General features: G+C 43.4%; 1 protein-coding gene across 2 annotated transcripts in view; it reads left to right on the top strand.

Moving 5' to 3' along the window:
- Positions 1-19606, top strand: part of PPARGC1A (PPARG coactivator 1 alpha) — a 371917-nt gene that overhangs the window by 147364 nt on the left and 204947 nt on the right. The window lies entirely within an intron of this gene.

Raw genomic sequence — 19606 nt, 5'->3', positions numbered from 1 at the left:
ATTTTGGATTGAATGTAGAGCATCTGTGTGAAATGTGATAGCCTGTGGGGCAACTGAGATCACGTGGCATAATCTCATGGTCTGTTCTCTCTAGAAACTGTGAAAACTATCTCACTTCGCTTTTATTGTCCAGATATATTGATGAACGGGTTTCAGTCTAATCTCTTACAGAGAATTAGAATGAAAGTTAAATCTTCATGCTCTTCGGGCATTAAGTATGCATGTTACTAACTGCTCTATAAGCACAAATCTCTTAAAAGTACTTGCAGAGAGGCCATGGCCCCAAAAATCTTCGTCCTGTGTATCACACATAGACGTGTGTGTGCACATGAACACTTTGGCATGATTCTTGTTAACAGAGGGGTAAGTGGAGAGACCAGGAGGGCTTCTCCAGTGAGTTCAGGAGAGACTGCAGGAGGAGAAACTGGCCATTCCTGCTGGTACTGGGCTATATTTACAAATGTGAATGATCAGTGGAGACACTTACTCCATAAAGGCAAGCATTGCCTTCTTTTGAGCCCTCCTACTATGTTTTTAATGTTGTCTTTCAAAGGTTAAAACATAAAGGTCAAGCCTTAATGACTAAGAAGAGGGTGTTTACTACCAGGGTAGGTCCATCACTAGGTGCTTATCTATCTTTTGAGTTGCTAACAGATTTTCTGCCTGTCCGACTGGGTGAAATAATGAAGTCTTTGTTTATTCTCATACATATAAAAATTCTAATATAAATTAGTTATCCTGAAAGCCAATATTCCTGATGCTTATTTCCATACTATTAGAATTGCAGAAAATCTGAAAGTAATATATGTCAATTAATATAAAATGTACAAACGGGTCTTTATTGAAAACCATATTTTTCTAATCTCTCGATTGTTTTTAAAAGCATTTATTTTTATTAACTAACAAACTTGCTTTGTTGGGCAGTTCATTAGCTGTAGAAAGATTTTATTATTTGCACCAAAAGTCTGTAATAAAATTCTAGTGGTATCGTTTAGAGCTGATTTTTTCATAAAGCATTATGCATCAGGTAAATAGTCTGAATGTAAATGTCTACTTTAGGCAGGGTTCATTAACAGGTAGAAAAGATGCAATTTTGACTAGGAATGAAAAATAAAACAATGAACTGTTTCCTGACATAAAAATAATCTAATATTTCAAACTGGCTTGTACCAAACCCTTAAGATAGTTAAATTTTAGATGTAGCTACTATTACTTTTGCCCTACAGTGGACCAGTGCAAGCCAGAGCATAGTTCACAATATTCAATATTATACAAGCATATAGTGCTGAACAGTAGATCTTACTCAGCCATAAAACTAAAATGCTTGCTGATTTTAAGATCTGCACTGTGAAATGGCAGCAGATCAGGTCTGTTTCTCTAGTGAATACGTGCATAAACTGGGATTCAGTTAATTCACTATGTAGATTGGCTTGTAAGTTTTCACGATAAAGATCAGGTACTGACGGGTACCAAGATGAGACCATTGATCCATTTCTCCACAGTGCTCCAATAATTGTTATTTATAGTAATTATGTCTTACATTTACATGCAGCTATATATTCATAAGTTTCCTAAATTGTGTAGCAAGGAAAAGACAAAAAATCCTGCCCTTAGTACACTCCAAGCAGTTCCTTTGGCTCAGGGGGGATCACATGTCCGCAACATATATGCAATAGATTTTTATGCTGCTGTTCTTTTACAAGGAGTTGATTAGCCTTTATTTTAAACTCAGAGAAATCTTTGATTCAGTGTGAAATGCCTCTATACCATCTAATATCATGGCAAATGCAGCCAAAGGCTAGAGATGACATTTATATGAGATTTCCAGCACGTGACTGCCAGAGTGGAATCGCTGGGGTAAGTATAAACCGAGTAAAGGGTTTCTCTTCCATTTTCTGCAGCAGGAGTAGTTGGATATCCCAGAAGGTAGAATAATTTGTTCTGTGTTCTTGGTTTCCTTCTTTATGCAATTAAAGCTTAATCTCCTGTGTCCTATGTGGCAGACGGTTATCCTTGAAACTGGTAAGCAGTATTACCATCCTTTTGCAGATGGGGAGTCTGGGGTACCTAAGACGGCTTTCCGAAGGCCATGAAGTGCTATCACCACGTGAATCCTAGCCCAGGAGAGACGAGAGAGGAATCTAGGAGTTTTGACCCTTATTAAGCCTGTGCTCACCTCTGGTGCTTCTTCCTCCATGAACTATGTGGCTTTCTCTATAAAATAAGAAATGCCCCAGTAGAGGACGGAAAACCTTGCTGATACTCCCACTCAAACCCCGTTGAGACCAAGGACTTCAAAAGCTTCTTGCAAAATTTGCTTTGTGCTGCAACCTGAGCATATGTTCAGCTTGCCTGTTGGGAAAGAACTTTCTCCAGAAATTCAGAAACTTTGATTACTTATTTTCTAAGTTGAAGAGGTGTCAGAAGATAGAGAGCGGTGGACCAGATTTAGGATCCATCCTCCATCTTGCAGTTTAAACCTACCCCCAGGTGGATTTAAATTCCCATTCTCAGCATGTCACTGCTTCAGGTGAACTTGGCCTGCTGGCTATAACTAGGGAAAAAAAGGAGGAAAATAACCTTTACAGCCTCCACTGTACAAATCCAGCAACTTTTATCCCTGAATGTGCTAACCCTTCTGTTAGGGTTGCCGTACATGGACCGACATGGCTCCCAAGGAGCTAGTCTGTTTTCTGGGTGAAATAATAAATTTCCCTTCTCCCCTCTTCTCATCGTTACTTCATACAGTAAAAAGGATCCTTGGGTTCCCATGCAGTCTGTTGAGTAAAGGGTATGTTTCCTAATTTCATTGCAACTCAGTAGTGAAGCTTGTGAAATAATAATATATATACTGAAGGCTCTGTGGGGGACTGCAGTGAAGCAGTAGTTACTTCTCATAAAGTTTTTTAATAGGACGTGAGCTCCAGGATTCAAGGGAGAGAACATTAACGTCCTTTTCAGAACGTCGTGGAAAATAAATACTGTGCAGCACCAATCTCTTGGCAGTTTCAAAGAATGTCTAAAGAGGATCATTATGAGACCATTTATGATGGGAACATGACTCCAATGCAAGTCTTTGGAGTCTCTGCTGGGATGTTGTTCCTACTACTTGAGATTAGGAGAGGAAAGCAATTTCAATGGAAGTCTATGGAGACCGTGTGGCAATTACATTACTGACAATATCAGTATGATTTTAGTGCGAGTCTCTGGAGACCCTAACTTCTCAGTGAAGCGAAATGCATCATGCCCATACAAATTATATTATTGTTTGAAATAAACCAGAATAAGTTAAAGCTAAGCAAGTACTGGAATAATAGGAGCATTCAAATCGATGAGCCTTGTGGCAACTTAGGCAAGAAATGCTGCCCCCACAGCCTTTGCCGTGGCCCACTGCCGCCGTCCTTCACCCCCTGCATGCCTGGGGCGATATGTGGGTGATGATTTCTCTGGAAATCCCGACTGGAAAGACTGCCTTATTTAGGTGGCCAGTCTAAAGAGGGAATTGTACAACTGGGTTGTTTTACTGAGCCCCTGCTCTGCCAGTAGCAATTTGTGGGGTCTGGAAATGGCAGAAGGTGAAGCTGTCAGCGACAGCAGTCTGTCAGAAGGAGAATAAGGAAAGGAGCCGGGGTTAAAAATGTAGTGATGAATGAGTACGGCTTTTGGCCCTGTGGCAGTGGTGAAATGATGAACTGGTTAAAACCATCTGGCTTGGACAGTGGTTGAAGTCTGCCGAGCTCAGAGAAGCAGTTTCCAGGGTTTGTTTTTCTGAAAGTACGCTGAGATTGCCCTTCCTCTTGCTGGCGTTTTGCAAAGCTTGTTCCCTGGGAGGCCATGGCAGGGCACTGCTGGTTCCTGAAGCAGTAGAGTACAAGGAAAAAAACATAATACCCGTGCGTCTGTTGGCACTGGCTGGGAGCTGAGCAAGCCCCATCAGTTACCCAGGACGTTTCTTTCTTCTTCCCTCTACCTGCGTTACATAGGCTGTGAAGGGAGAGCTGCAGCATTTGCAGGGCTGGAGGCAGGCGGCCCGAAGCGGCCAGGGTAAAGTGCAGTGTTTGCATTTTATTGATCCTTACCTATCGATTCCGATGGGATGAAGTGTCTGTGAAAGAGGAGTGAGACTGGCAGGCAGGCGGAAGCTCCGGCATCAGAGGCAGGTCGGCCCCGCCTAGCAAGGGCAAAAGTATATAAACAAACACCCCGGGTATTTCCTAGCTCGAATCTAAGAAGAAACAAAGAAAAGGAGCGCTGTTCCTGGGGAGGTTTGAGATGCACCAAGTGAAGTTTAGTTTGCGTTTGATCACCTCTGCAGATAAAATGGGGCAAGGCAAATACGCGAGCATTTCGTGACAGATTGCCTTGTGCCAGCTGCATTTATGGTGCCATTTCGAGTAAGCTGGAGGGTGACAAAATGTGAATGTACATCTCACACAGGAGGTGATTCTCGTTGGGTGACTCAGATGTGGGAATGAAGCTGTAGCCTGACCCGCCAGGTAGGAGGAAGATGTCGAAGGGGTACTGAATATCCAAAATGTATATTGAGTGCACAGAGTCTGCGCTTTACTCGATATGCTTCATATGAATCATTTTATTGGAAAGGCTAAGCACATACTGAGGAAAATGTGCTCAATAAGAGTATTGATCTTGTTACGGGTTTCTTTGCAGATATATGTATATATAATCTCAAACAAAGCAGCTCTTCTGATTGTGGCCAGTTTATTACTGGCTCGTTAAAAAATGTTGCTTGTGCGTTTTCCATCTCTACATGCGGTGTGGAGATGAAGGCGGCACTGAATTGTCTCTTGTGCCCTCTGGATCCTGGGACTCAAAAATACCCTGATGTAACTCATAGTCCCGAGGGGCTCGCTCGAATCCTGGGGAGCGTCCCCATGCAGCATCTGCTGCGGCCACCAGACTTGGTGGCCAGAGTGAGGGGCACCTTCCTGTTTTGGGCAGAGGTGGAGACAGAGCTTCTCCCAAGCTTTTGTTGGGGAAGGGGCTGAGCTGGCACGTCTCTGACGGGGAGCCTGAGTCAGGTGTCAACAGCCTTGTCTTTGCTTGAAGAAAACCACGTGAAAGAAGCAATGTTAGGAAGCCTGTCGTGTCCAGTGCCCGTGCTGCACCTAGCAAACAGAAACCTTGAGAAATTACCTTCTCGCTTCATTTTCTGCCACATAATTAATTGTTGAGCTCGCAAACAAAAGTGGTCAGGCACCAAGACGCTGACTGTCTGTACAACCCTACAGAAAACGCAGCCCCAGCCCGTGGGGATCCCCAGCAATAGCTGGCAGCGCTACTCCCACTGTCAATTTGTACCAGGCTCCAGTTCTGTCCATCACGTCTTCCCTGGGAATGATAACCCAGCAGTGCCCCCAGAGCCTTTTTTTCTCCTTTTGCTCCTCATCTCCCAGCACAGGTTTCCCCACAGCTCTTTTTCTGACTGCCAGACGCGTCCTTTTACATACAGATAGAGCTGTCCCTCCTCCCTGCTCCCCACTTCTCTGTAAATCCACCTCTCCTGTCTCTTAAACAACCCACAATTTCAAACATGGTCAGATTTTGAACATGGAAGTGGATCTGGTTGTAAAAAAAAGGGTATCTGACTTCATTGCGTGAAAAAGACATGCGAAAGATTATAAAAAGTTAGAAGAGGGAAAAGGAAGATGGGCTTTTTTCTTCCACTTGAAGTGATTTTAATCAAAGGGCTATGAGTAACAGAAGTAGTAATTTGAATGGTGTGTTCCTTCCACCCTGCAAAGTCTTCTATGCTTAAGTTTAAGGATATGTTATGTTTTATTAGATACTAACACGAACCTGTGTGGGGAAACATGCTTGAACACTGTTTTTTAATTTCTTAATTTATTTCTTTAAACCCTTAAATTCCCCTTTTATTCCTGCTTACAGATTTCCCTTCCTTACTGGTTTATAGGTTTATTGGAAGAGAAAAATAATGTAAAATTTGCAAACCATGGCCTTGCTTCTTTTCACATCATAGGAACAAGAAGCAGAAAGAAAAAGTGCTGCTTCCCTCTCTCTTTTCCACAAGTGGATGTTAGAGGAGACGCTAACAAGACAGCATGGTTGACTGCTTGGGCCAGGAGAGGTCTGCACTGGTCCTGGTTGTTGGGGTTGTTTCCAGCTACCAGCAAGAAATGGGATGAGTTGTGTCTTCGATGTTGTACTGAAAGAAGCATGCTTAGCGCGCTCCTTGGCTTCAGCCAGCAATGTGTTTCCTGCAGAGTCACTGATCTGCTCGATTTTCAGCTCTAAACCTAAGCGGTCCTGCTCTCTCTGAGACCGTATATGACCCAGCATCTGACAGTGAGATCCTGCCTACGCAGTAAGATGCTAGAGTTAAGGATATGCAATTTGAAAACACTGTTGCCTCTAATTTTGTCTTTACTGTTATCCTGCATCCACTTTGAATGCTTTTAAATCATTGTGGCTTTTTGCTTAACCCATTGAAAGAAAACAATGGGCCTATCGTTAAGTTTAAATGCAAGATACAATTAAAAGCTCAGATCTCTGATGTGGCACTTTAAAAATCCCTCTGTAGAATGGAAGGAGGTTTCTTTTCCATTGGGAACTCTGCATTATTTAGTAGATTTGCCTTGCAGGACAGATCTTTTCAAGGCTTTACGATTATATAGAGGATCAAACATTTCTGTGGCCTGAATTAAAGCAAAATAATCACCATCTCCATGAAACTTTGTGGTTTCCTGGACGGGCCTTTTTCTTTCCTTACCTTCTGAGCAGATTCTTCTTCCTAAACCATCTTTATTTGACACGATTTTTTCTTCCTGGAGTGCATCTTCCATCTGGTTCCCTAGTGACGCAGCTCGGCCAACTCAAAGAAAATGAGAGTTTCGGTCAGCTGTTCCACTGCCTCCTGTCGTGAGCACCCAGGTGTCTACGCCCCAAATCCTGGCTCCCAGAAACCAGAGAACTTCTTTCTTTGATTCAAATAAGTAAACCAGTTAATTTCATCCTGTGCTGTTCATATTCTTCAGCTGCTCATTAACATCTCTCGTTCAGACCAAACTCTGTAAATGTAGAACTTTTTCACTTTTGTCATTTACTTTTCTTTGGTTGGTTTTGTTGCCGGCCTCTGTCTCTGCAACCGAGCAGCACTTTGCTAATGCTTCTTCAGTCTTCTTGAAAGGATACTGTACTCTTCGGTGCTTGTATTGGTTGCTGGGGTGAAGAGGTATGGTTCAAACAAATGCTCAAAAAATACATTATTTCTGGAGAAGCATTACGTGTTTACATCTCCTTTAATACACACAACATTTTGGTATATGCTGGACCGTTTAATTTGAAAGAGAATACTCACATTGAACAAAAAGGTTTTATTTCTGCAGTGACTGAGACTTTCCAAAAGTGGTAGTTCTTTATAGAGTACTTCTCCCCACAGCATTTTGCAGTGAAATTCTGAATCCTGGCTGCCAACTGCTGCTTCTGCTGGCGGGATGCTGGCTGAGCCGGGGCAGGCTTGGTGGCAGCCTCGCATCCGCAAGCCGTAAGTGATGTATGAAATGCAAAATCCTCACTTGCCCCACGCGCGGGGGAGAGGGAGACGAAGCTTTGCTGCTGCTGGTTCTCTCTTCTCTTAGCTGAAACTCCTCAGAGGAGAATCATTAAAAAATAAATACAATGATAAAGAAAAAGAAACGACAGCTGGAAGACATTGCAAAACTGCAGAACAAACAAGCGGTAGAGCCACTTAAGGCCACCTACCACTGCCCGTGGCTGGCTACACGAAAGGACTGCCAGGCACGCTTCCTTCTTCTCTGACTTCATTCTTTTTATTTTCCTGAGGAGCTGTGCTTCGTATCAGCTCTAGCACCTGGTTGAATCCGTCTATTTATCTTTTCTTTTAATTAAGAAATAGTGTCAGTGGGATGAAAATAAAACCTGACAGGATGAAGATCTCCTACTGTATTATAAAAACAATGTGAAGGTGAAACTGAGATGTTTATTTTTGAAAGTAAGAAATCATTTTCTAGTGGCAAGATCCTATTACCGGGAGCTTATTGTTGTTATATTAATGAATGAAAAATACGTACGATGAAGTGAACAACGGGAGATCTGACCAGACAACCAGAAACTAAGCTCCTCACATAGGCGATGGTGCAACTGAGGCTAGTGGTTGACTGCTATTTCCGGACGGCCTGTCCCGGCTGGCTCAGAGAGGATTTTCTTCGGATTTTACTGGCCTGAAGAATTGCCAGAGACCCCTGGTAAGTGACTGGGGGTGTCAGGCCCTTAATGCTTTTAACACCCATTGGCCGCAGTGGAGCTGAGGATGGATAAGAAGGCAGCGTGGACGTTCCTAAGGCCTCTGGAGTTGAACGCAGAGATGTCTGTCAGGCACGCAGGCTTCCTTGGTGTTGCCTGTGGAGGGCTGGTTGCTCGACAGTGGGGACCAAAACCTGCCAGCCTCCTGAGAAGAAACACATCTGCATACTCAGCTGCTTACTGCAATAGGAGGTGCAGACGAAAATAATCGATTCCTTAATTTTGCTTTTCAGACTATTTACTGACAGCTGCGGGGAAGGGTCTCGATCCACTCGAGATCCTACTGCCCTTTGCTCTCTTCTTAAAGCACCTTTCCTTGGACAAATTGACCTGGACTGGCTTTTTTCCTTTAGAGGACAGCTCAAAAAAACATCTCCTCTTCTACAGCGCGTCTGAGTGGTCAGAAGGTTTGACCATGGTGAGACCTTTGAGGGTTTGGGCTGTCTTTTTTTTTTCTTGTGGGGTTTCCCACCAGTATTCCCACCCTCAGGAGCATGGTTGTGCTGGTGGGCTGCAGGTTGGCCTTGGGGGGGCAGATGAGGAAGATCTTCCACACCCTTCTCACCCCCACCCAGCTGAAGCGGTTCCCAAAATTTTGCCAGAGCTGGGCAGCCAGCCAGCGGGGCGTAAAGACGGACAGCGATTAGAGCAGCTGGGTAGGGAACCTTGTGTTCTTGCTCCCAGGAATATGTCTGTATTTCTAATTTAAATCACTTTCAGATACAATGAAGAATAAAGCATTTTGATCAGAGTTAGCGATGACCTATTTAACATTTAAACTGGTTGGCACTTATTTCAGCTCGTTTATGAGTCCTTAATGAGTTTAATGAGTTCTCTTGGATGTCAGCATTTGCTACTAGTGTAGCTTTATGGCCCTGGATTTGGGAGATGTGAGTGGCTGGTTTTGTGACCTTGGGCAATGCCCTGAATGTAGTGGTGCCTCAGTTTCCCATAAAGAGGACAATGCGGGATACCTTTCATGGCTGCTTGCACTAAGAATTATATGGGACAATTATTTTATTACATTTTGTTTGCGTAATACCCAGAATAATGGGCACCTGGCTTTCCATAGGGCCTCTAAAAGATGCTATTTTAAAAATGAAAGATGATCGTTAAGAAGGGCAGCATAGCATGACAGGGACACACATATATATGTACAGTCTTGTCTTAAAGAAGACAGAAAGATAACAGTGTCTATTAGTCAAAGTGATGCAGTCCCAGGACACCACAGCAATTATTTCATTTGTATTACTCTCTGCCCGTGTGAGAACCCATACCTGCTTTCCAGATTTTCAAACAGATAAGCAATTTTTTAATTGATGCTTAGCCTGAATATATCTAATGTCAGCCAACTGTTGTTAATAGGAGCTATTATAACATAAAAGTGCTGATATTTTAAATGTAGTTGGTCAATCCCAGCAGGACCGTACATTCAGGCCTCTTCTACAAGGTTGTATTAGTCATTTGACACTGGTGCTGAATTTATGTTGTCAGATCCATGCCAGCTATTGAAACTTGACAACTAATTCTGGATAAGACTGATTGGAATTGATAAACCCTCTTTTATTTTGGGGCGAAAATTGGAAGTGGCTGCTGGTCCAAATAGAATCTCTTATCTAGTATGGCACGATGGCATTTAATGAAAAACATTCAAACAAATCTACTCTTGGATTGCCCTGAAGATAGAGAGTTGCAGAGTTGGATGCAATTCAAATCAGTAGTTCTTTGTTTTGCATAACTTTGGGGCATGCTGAGGTGTTTCATCAGTACCTGATGTCATTAACTCTGGCGGCCACCGCCTAAATGTCTTGCTCCTCACGTGTATGAAACATTATATTATTAGAGGAATGCTTGGAAGATAAGAAAATGCATTTGTTTGTTTCGTATTCCTTGCGTGTGCTAATAATGACACCTTAAGTTATTAGGACTGAAACGTGTTTTAAATTTGAATGTTGTTTTGCCCTGTATAAAAAGCGTTACCTTGGGCTTGCAGTAGTACAGGGACTTGGACGTTGAAAATTTGTTTGTTTTTAAACTCTTGCTGTAGCTTGGCTCCTTAGTTTTTTCATGCAATACCCCAAAAGAGGCTAAAAAGCTGGACAGAAGGTGGTGTACACTGTCAGGCCAGCTTTTCCTGCTGCAGCTCCGCTTGTTGCCCTGGAGCTGCGTTACCGCTGCGTTATGGCCACGCTAAGAAGCCATCATGAGAATTACCCTGAGCCAGATAGCGTGACAAGATGTCTGGATGGCTGTAGCACTGGATTTGGCCTGTGCCTTGCTGCCTTGTTGCGGAGGCAGAGCCGGTGCCAGTGTGTGCGTCCCTGCCGTGTGGACGGTTCCTGGGGAGCACAGGAGGACCACAGATCAGAAGCCAACTCGAGCTCTGTTGGCACTTTTAATAGGAGGGATATCAGCAAGGCTTGACAGTGTCACCTTCAGCCCCTTCATGACTGCATGGCACTGCGGTGCATGTGACACTGTGGGGCTTTTCCGAAGTTTTGTTTCCCAAGCAGCCCTCCCCAATTTCAAGGACTGCCTGACCAACTTTGCAGGGGGAATAGGCTTTTACAGGGTTGGCTTTTTTTTTGTTGTTTGGGCTTTCCAATGTAATTCCCATCATTCTTCAGTGCTCCAGCACATTCTGATATGTTGGAGGCATTATTTCCTCTTGTAAATACAGGTAATTAAGGCATTGCCTTGGGTGCTGTTATGTGGTGAACTCTCAGTGGACTAACTTCCCATTAGTTGTGAGCCTGCTCCTGGCCATGCCTGTGTTGTTCTGGTAGCAGCAAACTTAAACAAAAGTTATTTTAATTTGCGCATAAAAACTAAGCTATGGAGAGACACTAAGCTTTTATCAGGTAATAAAGTGCAGATTCAACCTCATGCCTAGTGTTTCCAAGCAAGGTGTCTCTGAAGGCATCTCGGCAGGGATCGAGAGAACCATGGTAAGGTTCAAAGGTGGGGACAGCCAGTAGAAAACAACAGGAGTAGGAGTGGAGGAGGGTTTTAGTCAGGCTGAGTTTCAGCTTAAGGAGGGTAACTCAACTTCTGGGATGGCCTTCAGACAGGGAACCACCTGGGGCTGAGCAGTATGTCACATCTTTCAGCCTGCCTCATGCTTCCCTCTTCGAGACCTCCCTCGCTCATAGTGACAGTTTGGCCACTGTCCCATCTCCCCAAACCTTGGCAGTGAAAGTGCGTCTCAGAAACTGCAAGAGAGAGAAAATGTCCCTCCAGCCAGGCCCCTATTGTCTCTTTTGCCTACCAGAGTGCAAGGGAGAAAAGTTTGACAAATTGTTGTCCACCCAAAGGTTCCCAAGTTCCTTTACTCACTTCTATTTTTAGACTGATTCCCTTTGCTTTTTTTTCATTGTGCTACATTTTGCCAGATTTCTGCCCAGAGGAAATTTTTATAGCTCAATTTTAAAACCCTTGCAATTGAGGATTTATCCTGGGAATGACACAATCCAACTGGAGTAGCACAAATGGCACAGCACTGAAATAAAAGGTTATCAAGACTGTAATTTATTTGTTTAGGCCACTCAGAGTACAAAAATGCCTCTTATTTCTTCAGCTCCCTGAGTGGGTTGCAGCACGGTGGATGCTTTCAGACTGTCTTGCTTTTCCCGTCAGTCATTTTCTCTACAGCAGCATTTTTCAGGAAGCGCAATTAAAAAGCTGTTTCCCGATATGCCCTCCCCTTGCCTCCATCCCTTCCCCTCAAAATCCCAGCTTGGGCACAGGTTGTTTCCTCGTTTCTCATCCAGGTGACTCGGGGGTGACAAAGGGTAACGAACTCTCTTCATGTCTTGTTATATGGCAAAAGACTGAAATAGCAAAGTGGCAGGCTTAATCTCCAGCAGTTAGGGTGAAAAAGAGAGGCAGGATGTGAAACCCACTTAAAAGATGTTTCCATGTTCTAATATACATTTTGAATTTATAGAGAATTGACTCGTGCCATTTGTTCAAAGCCAGAAAATGTAAGTGGTCTGCAGTTGAACTTATCACGCTGTAATAATGTGCCAGGCAGTTTTCAGGAGTGATGGATACTGTTTTTCATGAGTCCTTTCTGCTGAGCCGATTCTAGGCCAGCCACAACAAAACCAGTGATGGTCATTAGCAGTGCCCCCTGCGAAGCTATTCAGTTAGGAGCTCGCAGGTCGAGGTGGGCAGGGTTTTTGTGACCCTTCCTTGCTGGCAACTGGTTGGACTTAACCACAGAAGAAGATGGCATGCCCCTGGGGGGTAGAGTGGGGCAAGGAGTCATTAGTGTGTAATTGGAAGACAACCGAAGGGCTGTAGGGAGTGACAAAGAGCAGGGAAGTTCCTTGCTAAGCACGAGGAAGTCATGGTGTACTCCAGGTAAAGTCACACCAGAGAGGGCGGTAACCCAGCTCCCCAGCATGCGTGGCGCACGCCAGTGCCATCAAGGACTTCTGAGGAATACCTTGTTTCCTTCCAGAAGGGAACAGCACACGGTGGCCGGGCTGCCCTTGTCGGGAGGCGGAGATGCAGGCAGTGTGTAGTGGTGCCTGGATGGGGGCAGCTGTGGCTCCTGCTCTGGGGTGGGGAGAGGAACCCCGTGTTCAGAACACCTGGAGTGGTCTGGAGGTGGAGGCATGGGGGAGAGTGGGTTTCTGTGGGGTTATGCTTCAGCAGGAAAGTTTTATCACCCCATGCCTCTATGTGCAGCAAATGAAAGCTTGGTAGCACCATCATTGCCACAAACTGGAAGCTCCAGCACCATAAGTGCAAGCCACAGCAGTGCAGTGGTCAGTGCGGAGCACGGGGTGCCAGGACGTGCTGAGAAGTCACCTCCTGAATGCCGGTAAATTTGTGATGGAGAACCTTCCCCGCTTAATTGCTGGGAGACTGCTTGGAGAGTGGGGATGGGGAAGGTTCTTTGGAGGACAAGCAGTCCAGGGTTTGCCTTGGATAAGGAGTGTCATGATTAATGTGTCACTTTGTGACAAATGGGTGTTTGAAAGAACTGGAAACAAGTGAGTCAGGGGCCCTTCACCTCTGCCAGTGTGGGGCGTTGGCAACTGGGAGACCACCCAAAGAAAGATCTTCATCTGCTTACAGCTATCAGCCCATGCTACTGCTGGCTAAAGGCAGAACATCTAGATTCCCAGTGTTTCTGGTTTTACCTAAAAAATAATGAAGCGATTTTAGATGATGTGTAGAATCATAGTATGGTTTGGGCTGGAAGGGACCTTAAAGATCATCTAGTTCCAACCCCCCCTGCCATGGGCAGGTACACCTCCCACTGGACCAGGCTGCTCAAAGCCCCATCCAGCCTGGCCTTGAACACTTCCAGGGATGGGGCATCCACAACTTCCCTGGGCAACCTGTTCCAGTGTAGCTCTCTGGACTTCTATTTTGGTCTTCTTGAGTCAGGCTGGAAGAGTTGAGGGGCCTCCCCTGGACCAGGCAGCTCTTGTGTTGAGCACTGTATGCAGACACATGACAGATAATAGATCTTTTTCCTTTAAGCATGCATGGAAATGTTTTCTACCAGTCCTGGAATAGACTTATTTTTTGTGTTGTCTAATATTTTAAAAATCCTTCTACATAGCCTCCTGGCATTTTTCTTTTCTCTGATAAAAATTTATAACCAAAAACCTAGTCCAATGCATCAAATACAGAAATAGATAAACTTTATTTTCAGTTTGTCTGTTGTTCTGTACATGCTAATGAATAGACCAAATCAGAACCTTCCACTGAAAAATGCTTTATCCCACAAGTAGCCCCCTCCTCCCCCGCCGCCTGCTGCATGACTTGTTAGGAGGAAAGGTACCAAGAGTCTGTTTCAGCGTGATTGCAGGTAACCACCACCATGCTTGCATGGGCTGCTTGTCTGCTCTGTGTCAGGTGAAGCGATGTGTCTAGGCTTCTCCCACATGAGCAGGTACCGCTGCCACCGTCTGGGTAGGTCCTAACCACGTAGGATGAGCGCATGGAAGAACCGGAATATCAGAGGGAGATCTGCTGTGGGGGTCCCAGCAGGAATTTCCTTCCCTCTCTGCAGCTCACAACTTGGAGTTCATAGCCGCTGTGCTTATCCAGGCATGCCCACCAGCCAACCCTATAAGATTCTTGGGAAGCACCGCATTTGTCATACTAGGGTTTGGCCCTTATGGCCACTGATCTTATTCCCTTAGCAAGAGGCCGAGCACGAGTGTAGACACTTAGAGATGCAGCAAATAAATAATGAAAGGGCTCTTCAGCTACCCTGCATTTTTAAGAAGTAATAGTGGCTGAAGTCTGTGAGAATATGATAAGTATCAAACAGTTATTTTTCCAACAGAATGACAAATGCGTCTGGTTAAAAAAGGGTAATTGGGTAATGTGGAGTACAATAATATCTCAGCGGTCTCCCATTTCTTTTTAAAGAAAAGTACAAACCGTAATGCATGCAGGCTAATACAGCGGGAAAATGACTCTTTATTTAAAACATGTGCTGGCTCCTAACTAGTGTCTGGTAGAAATATTTGTGCAACTAGAAAGCAAATGTAAAATCTTGATTCACTTCTTTTGATAAGTGCATCAATCATTTTATATTGCTCCAATTTTTAAAGAGTTTGGGATTTTTCAGTACTTATAGGATGCTGTGCAGATTACGGAACTACAGCCTATGTTTACTAATACAGTAATTTGAAAATAAGTACTAAAGATATAAATGCTGTCGGTGTTTCTGCCACTGGAATAGCCGGTCCATCTCCATCCTAGTGCTGGGAGACGTTCGCTCGCTGGGTTGGGGGTGTTTCTAAGTCTCTGAATATGTGTATTGCATACTCCAGAAGTGTGATTTAAACGTTGCAGCAGAGAGAAGCTGGGAGTCCCATGCATAGTACAGCAGTGCTGTGTGGTGTTAGAGAGTAGGAATATAAACATAGTGTCCTGTATCTGCCTGTACTGTCCCTTCTGATCTGCAAATTAGGCATGAATTTCCATCTCTTCCCCATAAACTTATATTTTTATGTGGGTACCACAGAACAAAGCTCTGAATTTTACTGCTATGGATTCAGCTACAAATAGACTTCCCTTTTGTGTATTTGTATTCCATGGGACAACGACAGGGAGCTGAGTTTGCCCTAGTTTTGTTTGTCATTTCTTGGATAGAGATATGGGCACAGGGGCTACACAGGTGGCCTTCACATGCTCCGAAACCATTTGCCTGGGACTTTCTGACATCCGTGTCTGTGGCTGTAGAGATTTGTACATCCAAGGCATCTGGCCAAGTTCCTCATTCTTCATCTGCAAATAAACTTTCAGGTGGAAAAAGAGGTCTTGCCTGGGGAAGCTGGGACATACGGCAGCCCTAGACGAAGGTTAAATTGTATGATTCGAAAAAAAAAAAAAATCCTAATGCTTGCAGAAGTGCTACTTAAAATCTCCAGTGCATAAAAATCTGTCCATGTGCTTTTTGGAGGTGGCGGTGGGGGTGTATGCATGAAAACTGACATTTCACACCCATCCTGCTCTTTATGTTTTCTATGATATTTCCCATAGCCCATACATAAAAGGTTCTCTGAAAAAAGGATGTCACTTTTATGGTACACTTGGAAAATACTAACATTGAGATGGGAGAGAGGTACTGGTGATTTGGTGATTACAGTGTAAGTAGTGTGACCCAGGCCATCCGAAGGACCCTACAGTCCCGACTTGCTTTCCCTGCCTCTCTGTTCCTGTGTATCCAATACTGGTAACGAATACAGAACAGAAGACTCAGGCTCGCTGCAGGTTTCTAGGGGCTCTGTGTGGGCAAAAGTAACGCTTCTGAGACCCTTCTGCAAAGAATACCATACAAAACCCAGGGGCTGTACCGTATTTGTCAGTCTGGCCATGTCAAAGGCAATCAGAGCTCAGAGAGTTCTGATGTATAAATATTAGGGACAAAAATATTCTATATGATTTCTCTGCAGTCACTCACCCTAAACCAATGTGTATAGACCAAAAAAAAAAAAAAGTTTTTTTCTTTCTGTAAAATGCTTTTGGATACTGAAAAAATGAAGGCCGTGCAATTGCCTGAGTAATATTGTGTGTCAAGATCCATCCTCCTCTTGCTTTGCAAGTGGGAGATTTTTCCTTTTTCTGTGCAAGGACTAAAGTCTTTACTATACCTCCACATTTGCTTTCTATCACCTGAATTCAACCTATTTTTGCTGACATCGTGGTTTTAAAATATTTTCCTAGGTTATTTTAAATGCAAAAGAGCGTATTGATTTTTAAAGCATTATATTGTCATTTTTCTGTTTTATTAAAAAACAAAACCAGCTTAACATATTTCACAGCTTGCATCCTGGGCTTGAAAGCTCTGCAGATACAAATATGATCACAAAGCAGGAAAAAAAAAATGTATTGAAATGCAAAGGATTGGTATTACTAGATGAGTAGTAAATTAGCATGGTAACTATTTTACTGCTAAAACTACCTTGCCCAGTATATTTCGTACTCTCTGATTGAAGATGAAATAAAGTTCTCTCGTCTTGTTTGTGTTGCTGATTTGTTGGATATTTATCGATTTACGGATCATAACGCGCAATTCTTTTCCCATCTAAAGTAAGAATATTCTGTATCTGTCATGCTTTCTATGAGTAACTGATTTTCTATGATCTGTAAAACTGGTTTGTACCAATAGTCGCTAGTCATCAGCATTCATTTCCAAGGGGTTTCTTGAAAGATATTCATTCATTCTGCTAGGAATCAATGAATTACAACTGAGTGCTAATATTGTACCATCAGATTTTCTGTGAAACATGAAAAAATAGATTTAGATGCAGGTAAATTTCTATTGAATACATAAACATCTTTTATATCTATCGTTTGACTTAACTGTACTTCCTGGAAAAATCAAAATAACCAGATCTTATGGGAAGAGAATGAGATACTCATCATCCTGTTTGGCCCTTCTGCTCCTGAGAGCAGTAACATCACTGGGGTCATTTCTCCTCTCTCTTAGGAGCTTGAACAGTTCTTGATGGTCCAACTCGGTTCAAGAGGGCCTATGGTCAAAGTAGTATCTGCCAACAGAATCTGTCCAGACAACAGAGTTTTGACGCAGCAGGAGTATAGGTTGTGACTGCAACTACTTCACTACTTGGTTTATCCATCCCTTTGTATGCAAAGAGAGGCAGCAACAAATGTGCCCTTAAGTCATTTGTGATTTTTGTATGATTTGGGTGGTTCCTGCGCTTGCCTGGAGAGTAGGCTCTTCAGATGGTCTGAATTTTGCTCGATCCCTTACCTTAAGCGGTGTTGATAGAAAACACACAAAGTAGAGCATCATTCTTACCTTCACGTACTTAATATGCTGGGGGAACAGAGGTAGTTCCAGCTATTTATTGCCTGAGAAATCTCGTTACGCAGGAAATATCCCCGAGGTTGAGGTCTGCTGTCTTTAAGCCTCTTTACGCTACAAGAGCAACAGAAAAGGCCTTAGGGCACCAGAGAAAATGTGATCCACTCTGTTTAGAAGAGTGCAGCATCTTCATAGCCATAGCTAAAGTCTTTGCTGAAGCCCACTAATGCTCTTTTTATCAATGATGCTATTGAGAGCTCAATTAAGTACTGTACCGATCTGTTTCAGTTTATCTTCAAACAATGCTAAATCTGTGGAAAATATGCTGACACTTACTGTGGTGTAATTCGTAACTAAAATTTTGATGATTTTTATGACCTGAAAAGGCGATGGTTTTTAATTTAGCTGAAGAAGACACCTATGGCTACAAGTGCAGGGTATTCATCCTAAATGACTTTAATAGGTTTTCTAATCGTGTCTGCAGAAATACAGCTTTCTTGTAGATGCTTACCAGGTGCAGCAAACCAGCAAACTGAAATTAATGCCAGGTTCCAGCCTCTGCATTCGTATGACTTCAGTTCAGCATGTCTCTTTAAAACTCTCCTAATAACAGCTGAATTTTTCTCTAAATGAAGTGAATAAGAAGCATTGTTAGCAAATGCCTTCTTCTAACAATCTTCTATTGGAATTTTTTTATTCTGTGTGATGGTCATTTCAGGAAAGTACTAGACTGAACGATTCATTTCTTCTTTGAAGTGTTTCAGATCTGGCTGGAGCATTTGCCTTTGTGTATATCGTTTTGGAAGATAGTGTACTGATTAGTGAATAGTGAGACATTTGAATTCTTAAACCCCTCAGAGCTCAAAACCCCCTTTTCCCATCCTCCAGCACATGATGAGTTTCAGTTAAAGGACCTAATCCTGGCAGGCTCCGAGCTCGATACCCCGCAGCAGGAGGTCATGCTGGATCTTTACAAAGTGTTAGCTGATTAGATAAAGATTTGGTCGAAAGGTGGTTTGGTTTGTTTTTTTTTCTGTATTTTTGTCTTTTTGCTGGGTTGTTATAAAAAAAGCTTTGTAGTGTGTTTTGTTGAAGGACTTTGAGGAGACGCATGGCGCAGGAGGAGGGAGGGTGTGCTGCTCATGAAGGAGGGGAAGAAGGTGCAATGGGGAGACGCGAGGGGACATTGATAGAGAATGTGGGCTAGGCACGGCTGCGGGAAGACATACCGGCAACCAAGACATCAGTACACAGGCAGGGTCAAAACTGCACAGTTTTTGAAGTGAAGATGAATTGCTTGAACCTAATGTAGAAGGGAAACGAGAGGAGATCTCAGTGAGAGAGGAGCGTCAGGGATATTAGAAATGGGTTTTGTTTTGTTCCCCTAGGTGACTTCACTTCTTATCCCTTTTTCATTATTTCAGGTAATTGGCTATCAAATGATCTCCTCGGTTTAGGGACAGTCTAATTTGTTATGACAGCTGTGAGGACTGTGTGATTCACCTCCTCCATTTTAAGGCTTTGGAAATGTTCACGTACTTCAGTTTTGTATATGCTTGTAACCGCCTTTGTTGAAAGAGGAATTCAGCATTCAGATCTATCGGTCCATCTCCTTCTCCGTCGTACTCGTCTAGCCATCAGGTCTTTCCCTGGTGCTTCTCAGACGGCGTCCTTGCAACTTATTCCTCTACACAGGACTTGTATTAATTTGAAATATTTTGAAAGGAAATGGTCACCTTTTAAAGGCTGTCTGGCTGGTGCGATGTTGATGTAGCAGCCCACAAGAACAAGGGACATATTTTCTGTCAAATTTCTCTGGTCCTCTAATGTCTTTTCCCTCTTGAACTGTCTGACAGCTTCCTGGCTCAGCATCTTCTAGCATCTGTAATGGCACATCCAAAGAAAAACCAACGGGCTGTCCTGCTCTGTACAGATTATAGAAAGTAGCGTTAAGCAGCAGCAGTTTGATTTCTCTCCAGAAGATTGCATTAGTCACCA

This window comes from Chroicocephalus ridibundus, chromosome 5, assembly GCF_963924245.1.
Source record: "Chroicocephalus ridibundus chromosome 5, bChrRid1.1, whole genome shotgun sequence".
Taxonomy (NCBI): Eukaryota; Metazoa; Chordata; class Aves; order Charadriiformes; family Laridae; genus Chroicocephalus; species Chroicocephalus ridibundus.
Note: the sequence above shows the minus strand (reverse complement) of the source record. Positions and strands in the feature narration are given on the sequence as shown.